General features: G+C 38.5%; 1 pseudogene; it reads left to right on the top strand.

Moving 5' to 3' along the window:
• Positions 1–8,387: 8,387 nt before the first annotated feature.
• On the top strand, positions 8,388–10,845 carry LOC125238698 (annotated as a pseudogene).
• Positions 10,846–11,108: the final 263 nt, after the last annotated feature.

Below are 11,108 nucleotides of genomic sequence, written 5' to 3'. Positions count from 1 at the left end.
TTTTTTTTAAATCGGTAGAGTGATTTAAGAAGGTTTATATGTATAATACCCGCGCGAAGCCGGGGCGGGTCGCTAGTTTACTATATTTACTAGAGCGTTTGAATGTGGTGTAAAATATACCAGTGTACCAGTCAATGCAATAGTAAAGCTTGACGAGAAATATATGACTGTTGTCTAGAGGGCGCTGTTATTCTGACGTCATGCGGTGACAGTTCAGTATGGCGCGTAGCCATGTTTCTGGTCAGGTTTTTCTTTCATTATATGTCTTGTTTGTGTAAAAATTGCTAAGGCACAGTCAAAGTAGGAATGACCTAATTTTGTGACTACATATGTGCTGTTCTTATTAAAATTGTATAAACCTACTAGTTTTTTTTTAGAAAAAAATACGAGTTTAAGAAAACTAACTATGCTATTCTGTTTCCTACAATGGACCTAACTATATCGTCACTACTTTAAAAAAAAACTTGTATCTTCGTCTGTCAATGAAAAGAAAATTGTAATAAGTATGTATAGGAATGCATATAGACTTACTGCGTTTTAACTTTGAGGAACAGCGTGAGATACGAGATTTTTTAAAAGTAGTGACGATATGCCGAAGTTAACGGAATCCAATAAAAACACTGCGTATAGTATTAGTCGTGTTTGGACATTTTTTTGTTTATTTACCTATGTACATGTAACGGCCCGGCCACGACATTGGTCTAAGCGCGACAGCGGTGAGCGGCAGCCATACGTGCGAATGAAAAGTCCCATCGCTGTGTCTCGCTCCAATGTATGGCCGCCGCTCACCGCTGTCGCGCTTAGACCAATGTCGTGGCTGAGCCGTAACTGAACGCGGCAACACAGCTGTGTATACAAAGTGTCAACAATATGTATATGTCGCAGTAAGATAGATAAAACCGTTATATAGTTATAACCCTAGGAATATAATTATACGTCGTAACATAGTTAAACGAAAGCGATTAATTGCTATCTTACTAGGAATATAACTATAATACGTTACTAGTTTAGTCATATAGTCATATGACTGGATTCAGTCTAGTGAAATGATTGTAGGTAGGAGTGCGACGGTGCGGCGGAGGTATAGTTATAACCCTAGGGATATAATTATATGCCGTAACATAGCTAAACAAAAGCGATTCATAACCATCTTACTAGGAATATAATTATAATACGGTAGGTACTAGTTTAGTTATATAATTATATCACTGGATTAAACTTAATCTAGGGATATAATTATAATACGTCTCTAAGTGGGATTTATAGTTCTATACCAAAAAAAATCAAAAGGAACCCTTATGTCGCGACTCTGTCCATCCGTCTGTGTGTTTAGAGAGAATAAGCACATTGAATTGGAAATAATTAACAAATTCTTGCCCTAAACAATTCTTCACTGTGGTTTGTTTGTTTAACGCATATAATTATATCCCTAGGGTTATAACTATACCTCCGCCGCACCGCCACACTCCTGTCTACAATCATTTCACTAAACTGAATCCAGTCATATAATTATTTGACTAAACTAGTAACGTATTATAGTTATATTCCTAGTAAAATAGCAATTAATCGCTTTCGTTTAACTATGTTACGACATATAATTATATCCCTAGGGTTATAACTATATAACGGCTTTATCTATCTTACTGCGACATATACACACCTTTATGTACAGGCAATAAAGTTCTGTATACATATTTTTTAACCCCCGACGCAAAAACGAAGGGGTGTTATAAGTTTGACGTGTCTGTCTGTCTGTCTGTCTGTCTGTCTGTGTGTGTGTCTGTCTGTGGCATCGTAGCTCCCGAACGGATGAACCGATTTAGATTTAGTTTTTTTTGTCTGAAAGCTGAGTTAGTCGGGAGTGTTCTTAGCCATGTTTCATGAAAATCGGTCTACTATGTCGCAGTCGGGGGTTTTTTAAATTTTAATTTTGTGGGTATTTACATTTTGACACTTTGTATTCACAGGCTGTGTTGTTGGCCTCCCCAAATGCAAATGTATGCAAAATGTATAGTACTTTAGAAAATAAATGTATTAAGTATTGTTACTTGTATATTGTGAAAAGTTAACTTTTTCTACGTCATAGAGGAATAAGTAAGAAGCCTTGTGATTCCATACATCAGTAAATGCGGGTTATTTGTAGTGACATCTAGCGACAGTCACGCGTCAAATCGCGTAAATTATTAGTACCACTACTCGATACTAGCACGGGAAGCATGGTTGCGCGATAGACGATAAAATATCAGGCCGTCCCTATCGCACTTACAAATAGTGCGATAGGGACGGCCTGCTATTTTATCGTCTATCGCGCGACCATGCTTCCCGTGTAGGTGTCAACAGTAACTCGTCTGCCAAAAAATTATTATTAGAACAGTTTACAACTTATATTAAAAGCAGAGGGTTTTGAAAACAGAATACTGATTAATACTATTGTAATATTAGCTAAAAATTGATGAGCATTAGACTCTTCGTTCGTCGCGACATCTATTGACAAGTAGCAGAACTGATAATTATGCTATTTGACGCGTAATTGTCGCTAGATGTCACTAAAAATAACTCGTATTTACTGATGTATGGAGTCACAACTCTTTTATCTATTTCTCTATGTTCTACGTCATATCATTGCATTATGTTTTTGTAACAAATATTTTATACTAATTCATCTATATTGCTTATAATTTTTTTAAAGAGTTGGTTTCATACGTAACTCTATTAATATACAGGGTGTCCCACGGCTATTCCACATTGAAGGAAAATACCTTAAATATCATGGACTATTTTATTTTTAAAAATTAGTAAAACTGCATATTTAGATTTTTAAATAATTACACGGTTAAACCGGAAATCGAGCCCTTATACTCGATTAAAAAAAATGAATACAGTTTTACCATAAATTAAATATTATAACAAAATCATACCATCCCATACATTAAAATGCGATCGCCTAAGACCGCGCTTACACTCCACCACACATAGATGGCGCCACAAAAAAAAATGTCTTGTAGCTTTCGATTATACTTGTAGATGGCGTTAAGTGTCACTTTTGAATGATTTTTTTTTGACATAGATTTACGGCTCGGAATTGACACTTAATGCCAATCAACAAATAATCGGTGGCAACAAGGCATTTTTTTGTGGCGCCATCTATGTGTGGTGGAGTGTAAGCGCGTTCGTAGGCGGTCGCATTTTAATGTATGGGATGGTATGATCTTGTTATATTTAATTTATGGTTTCACTAAGTTTTCAAAAAAGTCTTCTTTCTGCGAAATATCCCATTTGTGATATTTTAGGTACTTTCCCTCCATGTTGTATAGCTGTCGGACATCCTGTATACCTTTTTGAAATAAAACGTTGCGAGGGTTTACTGGTGAAACCCGATAAGTTGAACAAACTGACGACCGGTCTGGCTCAGTCGGTAGGTGGTCGGTAGTGACTCTGCCTGCTAAGCCGCGGTCCTGGGTTCAAATCCCGATAAGGGCACTTTGTGTAATGAGCACAGATATTTGTTCCTGAGTCAATGATGTTTTATAATTAATTATGTATTTATCTATTTAAGTATGTATATCGTCGCTTAGCACCCATAGTACAAGCTTTGCTTAGTTTGGGGCTAAGTTGATCTGTGTAAGGTGTTCCCAATATTTATTTATTTTGAAATTCGAACTGTGTAATTTCCACAATGTTGTTATTTCAAGGACAAATTATCTCAATTTATCGGGTTTCACCAGAAACCCTCGAATTTGTTTTATATCGTCACTACTTTGAAAAAATCTCGTATCTCACGCTGCTTCTCAAAGTTAAAACGCAGTAAGTCTATATGCATTCCATACATACTTACTACAATTTTCTTTTCATTGACAGACGAAGATACAAGTTTTTTTAAAAGTAGTGACGATATTGTCAGTCGCCTACATAGCAGATCTGAGCGCCGTTAACAAAATTTTGCTACTGAATTTTTAAAACCTACAATTTGTTGATTACTTTCTGGGACAGATCTGGAACAAGGCGTTTGAGGGGTTGAGGCACTGGTCCCACCGCGAGCTAGTAAGCTATGAGCTATCAATACTAATATTATAAATGGGAAAGTGTGTGTGTCTGTTTGTTTGTCCGTCCTTCACGGCAAAACGGAGCGACGAAATGTCGTGATTTTTTAACTGGAGATAGTTGAAGCGATGGAGAGTGACATAGACTACTTTTCGTTTCTTTCTAACGCGAGCGAAGCTGCGGGCAAAATGCTAGTCGGCTATAAAAACGAACAAAAGATAACACTCCCGTGCAAATAAAAGAGACACGGCGATATTGATAGCTCACCGCTGGGCGAGTAACTATAAACATCGCCGTGTCTCTTCTTACACGGGAGTGATTATCTTTTGTTCGTTTTTATAGCCGATAGCTCACAGCTTACTAGCTCGCGGTGGGACCAGTGCCTTATGGATACCATTATTGCTACACCCTGTATATACGTTGACAGTCTTTTTAAATTATTAGTCGATGCTATTTACAATATTTTGATGTGTTTAGTTATACAACGGCTTTCGCGCGATAACTCGTTCGTACCAAATCTATTCCAATAACTGTGTTCTATTTTATAATAAAGGAACTTTTAAAAATATACTTTTTATTTCACGCCCGTTAGTAGAAAAAAAATAAGGCGAGCTATCGAGTTCCACCAAGGGCACAAGTTCCACCTCGGACTTGTGACCTTTTTCACCGAGTCAATTTGAGTTATACCCTTTTTCACTAGACCCACAGAATTTTCTTCAGAGGTTTAAAGACTCGTCCAAATAATAGTTATTTGTTATACAAGGGGGCAAAGTTGTATTTTAACACCGAGTGTGGAATTGAAGAACGAGCAAGTGAAAGGATTCTATAGTTGAACCACGAGCGAAGCGAGTGGTTCGAGAATAGAATCCTGAACTTGCGAGTTTTTTAACACACGAGAAGTAAAATACATTTGCACCCGAGTGTAACACAAAACTTTTCCCCTCACTACAGCGAGGAAACTACAACGCAAAAAATGGGTTTATCACTGCTTCCAGTAGTTCCACATGTGTTAAATCATCTTTATTACTAGATTCATCTACTTTTATCAATTTTAATAGAGAGGATGGTTTTACTTTACCACCGGCTTGGGATCCAGTAGTACATCTGATAATGGAACAAGCACGACGAAGGCTGTGAGGCATTTGTGTTGTATGGTGTTGGACATTTGCAGTTCGTTTCTTTGTCAATTTTGTGTAGATTAATTGGTTAATTATTTTTTAACAGAGTAATGGTTAAATTTTTTGAATATTGTATAACTAGCTTTATTAATAGTGTGTGAACCTGCCTTAGAAATCTATATTATTTGTGGTCATGGTTCGTTAATATTTCTTGTAAGTGGGTAGCTTTTGCACATTTTAATTTTTCCTCAGTCACCCGTTGACCACGAACGCTGTAAAGAGTTCGAAACGTCGGGATTTATTTTAAATTCATTATACGCGATTTAATCCGTTTCCATAGTTTTATTTCATGAGTAACTATCGCGGTAACCGAAGACAATATTAATTTTAAAGCAGTTAATTTGACTTTATTCAAGGTCAAATTACTTTACCCACTAGTGGATAAAATGCGTTTTTACCCGCTGGTATTAAATGACAAAACACGTGTTTCCGAGCTAGTGAGGGAAAAATGACTTATCTATCTATCTATCAATTTGCCTCGCCAAATCGATCTCTATAATTCCCCTTCTGCATTTATTATGAAACTGCGTCCGTTGGTGACGCGTCGAATCGAATTCACACTTCATAGTAAGGCACTGGTCTCAACGCGAGCTAGTAAACTATGAGCTATCGGCTATAACAACGAACAAAAGGTAATCACTCCTGTGTAAATAAAAGAGACACGGCGTTGCTTATAGTTACTCGCCCAGCGGTGAGCTATCAAAATCACCGTGTCACTTATTTGCACAGGGTGATTATCTTTTGTTCGTTTTTATAGCCGATAGCTCATAGTTTACTAGCTCGCGGTGGGACCAGTGCCTTACTAATGTATAGAAGATTCGATTTGACGTAAGTGGACGCCAGCCTTTATGACTTTACAAACTTCTTTATTTATTTTTATCAGGTAGCGCAAATTAACTAAGAAGCATTAGTCTGTATAGCGCTATATAACTAGTTAGTTAGTTCACCAATAGATGGCGCTATACGTAATAATGCATATAACTTAATCTTCCAGTCTTTATTGTTATAAGAGTAACATAAGATAATTGGAAGCTTGTACAGACCCCTCGGCGCGCCAGTTATAAGAACACCCATTTGAATGGTTTTTAGTTAGCTAATTCGCCGGTAGATGGCGCTCTGTAAAATAATAATAGTACCTATTAGAAGTATAGGTCTTCAATATATGATTAATACTTGGTAATACCTATGAGATAATAGGGATGACGACTACATAAAGAAACTGGCATTCTGTTTAGTCCGTCAGTTAGATCGTGCAATAATACTGAACACATATTTTTCGCTTTTTCTAATTAATGAAAAAATACAAAGATATCTAGCATCAAAGTTCCGGAGTGGGGACTTGTGACGCCACTTCTAAGTAAAAATTGTACCTAGGCGTGACGTCACACGAAACTTCAACGCACTCTGTACCGTCGTCATTTTTCGTTTACGAGAAAAAAGAAAAAATACGTGTCTAAAATTCTTTGATAATCTAACTGACGGACTAATTAGCCTTTTTTAATCGTCTCGCCTATTGAAGCTGTGGAAAGATTGCACCGAAACCTCGGTGGGCGAGTTATGGGAAATAATATATCTGTTGACCTGTCAAAAATTCAAAACATTTTGTATAACAGTCATTTATTAATTATTAAACAAAAATAAATAGTGGCACTTATTTTTTAGTAGTATATTTGGTGTGTAGCAACAATAGCAACATCAAAGTTTTCACCTTTTATTTTATACTGACCCCTATTTTTTTGATACCTAAATATTTTGTCTCCTCAATAAGCTCTAAATATGCCCTTAAACTGACCCCTACTTTTTTCATAGATGTGCAGAAATCTCCTAGATATATGCTAATTATAATTCCGGTTATTCCGCTTAAAACTGGTCTAATTCGAAAACAACACAATACGTCATCTCATCATTTATGTGTCTATTAGTATTGGAGCACATTCTATTTACTTAAAATATTTGTAAAGCCAGAAAGCTAACAAGCTGTTAATAGTTATTTGTTATACAAGGGGGCAAAGTTTTATTTTAACGCCGAGTGTGGAATTGAAAAACGAGCAAGTGAAAGGATTCTATAGTTGAACCACGAGCGAAGCGAGTTTTTCGAGAATAGAATCCTGAACTTGCGAGTTGAGAAACTTGAGAAGTAAAATACATTTGCACCCGAGTGTATTTAACACAAAACTATTCCCCTCACTATAGCGAGGAAACTACAACGCAAAAAATGCGTTTATCACTGCTTCCAGTAGTTCCACAGGTGGTAAATCATCTTTACTACTAGAGTCACCTACTTTTATCAATTTTACAGCAGTTAATTTGATTCTATTCAAGGTCAAATTACTTTACCCACTAGTGGATAAAATGCGTTTTTACCCGCTGGTATTAAAGGACAAAACACGTGTTTCCGAGCTAGTGAGGGAAAAAAATTATTAATTAAATACTTACTTTTCAATTTGCAATTGTCTATGATCTAAAACTTAATGTGTTGATCATAATCAACCTAATTCATAAGTACTCGTTTATGTATAGGCTACTTGCCTCTTAGTCAAATCAGCTTCTTTTTAAGAACTGTCAAAACGAATTTAAGCGACTTATTGCTAATATGGAAATTATATGAAATCGAATTGAGTGACGTCACAGTCAACTCAGTTACTTTATATATTTCTACCTGACTTATAAAATGGAAATTGGATGTAAAAATAACTTCTGTCCATGTTTTCCTCACAACTATCTGATGCTTTATTTTGTGCATGGTATAGAATATTTTATTTTAACTACTGTCAAGTTCCCTATTATAGTACCAGGCCCCGCAGTCGAATGGCATTTCGGAGAATCGCGAAACGAAAACTAAACGCCGCGAAAGGTAGTCTGGCTCTGTCGCGCCAATACGCAAGAGTGATAGGGATAGATATCTACTAGCGTTAGTAGCGTAGCGTAGTGAGCGTTTGTGCCATTCGGCTACGCACCGTCATCTGTAGATTTATTGCTCCATTGGCTAGATTGGACTTAAAAAAAACACGGAAATTAAAAATCTGCATTAAATTATCACTCATGAATAAATACTCAGTCTCAGAGACAAAAATATTGGATAAGCCTTAGTGTTGTGTAGTAACAACTAGTTTGACTAGCACCTCTGCCGAGATAGCCGCCCCGGGTTATCAAAATACAAGTTTTATTTTTATCACTTACGCGTTAAATTCTTCGCTGTATGTTTTAAAATGATTCTCGCCATTGTGATTATAGGCTTAACAGTGCTTTTATATTTATTAGGAACACACAACCATAAATATTGGCAAAAACCGGCCAAGAGCGTGTCGGGCCACGCTCAGTGTAGGGTTCCGTAGTTTTTCGTATTTTTCTCAAAAAGTACTGAACCTATCAAGTTCAAAATAATTTTCCTAGAAAGTCTTTATAAAGTTCTACTTTTGTGATTTTTTTCACATTTTTTAAACATATGGTTCAAAAGTTAGAGGGGGGGGACGCACTTTTTTTTCCTTTAGGAGTGATTATTTCCGAAAATATTAATATTATCAAAAAACGATCTTAGTAAACCCTTATTCATTTTTAAATACCTATCCAACAATATATCACACGTTGGGGTTGGAATGAAAAAAATATCAGCCCCCACTTTACATGTAAGGGGGGTACCCTAATAAAACATTTTTTTCCACTTTTTATTTTTGCACTTTGTTGGCGTGATTGATATACATATTGGTACCAAATTTCAGCTTTCTAGTGCTTACGGTTACTGAGATTATTCGCGGACGGACGGACGGACGGACGGACGGACGGACGGACGGACGGACGGACGGACGGACGGACGGACAGACAGACATGGCGAAACTATAAGGGTTCCTTAGTTGACTACGGAACCCTAAAAAGGGGAATTAAATATTTTTTTATTTTTTATTTTTTATTGATTTGGGAAACACACAGCATTAATAATACATATGTCTTACAAATTAAAGGTAGCTCACAAGCCAAAACAGTTTCCACTTTAAAGTTATACCTTTAAAGTTGTTATATGAGAAACCTTTGCCTTTCGTAGGATCACTAAGCCGCGTATTCTCTCGAAAAGTGAGCTTGTGTCAGTTCCTTACTGAGTTGTACAATAATCACCCTGGAGAAAAATTCGTCGGTTATTTCGGGGGAAGTAAACTTGTCCTACTGATTAGAGATCCTGAGCTGATAAAACATGTGTTAGTGACGGATTTCCAGTACTTTTACCCGAGAGCGGTCAATTCTCACAAGACTGTGGTGGAGCCGATGTTTAAAAACCTGTTTTGCGCTGATGGGGATCTGTGGAAGCTACTGCGGCAGAGGATGACGCCGGCGTTCACGTCGGGCAAGCTGAAGGCGATGTTCCCCCTGATCGTGGAGCGCACGGAGCGGCTGCAGCCCTCCGCCGCCGCCGCGCGGAGCTGGACGTGCGCGACCTCATGGCGCGCTACACCACAGACTTCATCGGCGCCTGCGGCTTCGGCTTAGACACTGACGCCATCAACAACGACGATTCTCATTTCCGAGATCTAGGCAAGCGCATATTCACCATAGAGGTCTAAGAGAGGCCTTTATCTCAATTCTGAAGTGGACCTTTCCAGAAACATTCAAACATCTGCACGTTGTACCTCCTGATGTCGAAGAAGACATTATTTCTTTAGTCAAAGGCATTATTAAAGAGCGTAACTATAAGCCTTCTGGTCGGAACGACTTTATAGATTTGCTTTTCGAGTTGAAAGCTAAAGGAGTAATAGTTGGCGAGTCTTTGGAGAAGAGGAACGCTGATGGAACACCTCAGACAGTGGAGTTGGAGCTAGATGAGGTCCTGATGGCAGCTCAGGTGTTTATTTTCTTTGCGGCGGGGTTCGAGACATCTTCATCGGCGACCAGCTATACTCTGCACCAGCTGGCCCTACATCCTGAAGCGCAGGCCAAGTGCCAGCAGGAGATAGAGGAAATACTCGCTAGATATGACGGGAAACTCTGCTATGATGCTGTCAAAGAAATGAAGTATCTTCATATGTGTTTCAAGTGAGTTAACTATATATTGATTCTTTTCCATTTTACTTTTCTTTTTCACTTCTGCTTTTATCATTACTCTGTGTTTGAGCACTCTTCTTTAGTGGCCTAGTCTTTGGCACTCTGAAAAGCAGTGGTCCTCGCCACGTTTAACATCAACCATTTCAACCGTATCCCTAAGTCCGTTTTCACATTATCCGATCCGATATTGGATGTAGGAAGAATTTCAAATTTAAAAATCAAAGATGGCTGCTTAAATACGTATATGGGATATCGGTCCCACATAAATCCCAAACGTAGAGTGAATAGGCTATTAAATTACTGAATCGATGAGCTCCATCTTAGACTCTGTCTTCACTTCCCATCAGGTGTGACTAGGGTCAATCGCCGATCAGTCCATAATAAAAAAAAAAACCGATACGGATCGGATAATGTGAAAACGCACTAACGCATCTCACCCTAATTTTTCAGGGAAGGATGCGACTGTTCCCGTCTCTAGGCTACCTTGTAAGACAGAGCGCGAGGCCGTACAAGTTCCCAGGAACCGACGTGGCCATAGACGAAGGCATTCACGTCCTGGTCTCCGTTCAGGGTCTGCATATGGACGAGAAGTACTTCAAGGATCCGGGGCAGTTCCTGCCGGAGAAATTCGCCGAGGGAGCGCCATCTATACCCAACCACGTGTATCTCCCGTTTGGAGAAGGACCGAGAGCGTGTATAGGTAAATTCTTTCTTAGGGCCCCCCACATCTAGCGTCTCGGGAGCGTAGCGGCGGGCCAACTGTATGACGACGCGGCGGCTTTGCCATACATTTGGCCCGCCGCTACGCTCGCGAGACGCTAGATGTGGGGGGACCCTTAAGGGACAGTTGTATCAACC

This window comes from Leguminivora glycinivorella, chromosome 24 (genome assembly GCF_023078275.1).
Source record: "Leguminivora glycinivorella isolate SPB_JAAS2020 chromosome 24, LegGlyc_1.1, whole genome shotgun sequence".
Classification (NCBI taxonomy): Eukaryota; Metazoa; Arthropoda; class Insecta; order Lepidoptera; family Tortricidae; genus Leguminivora; species Leguminivora glycinivorella.
Note: the sequence above shows the minus strand (reverse complement) of the source record. Positions and strands in the feature narration are given on the sequence as shown.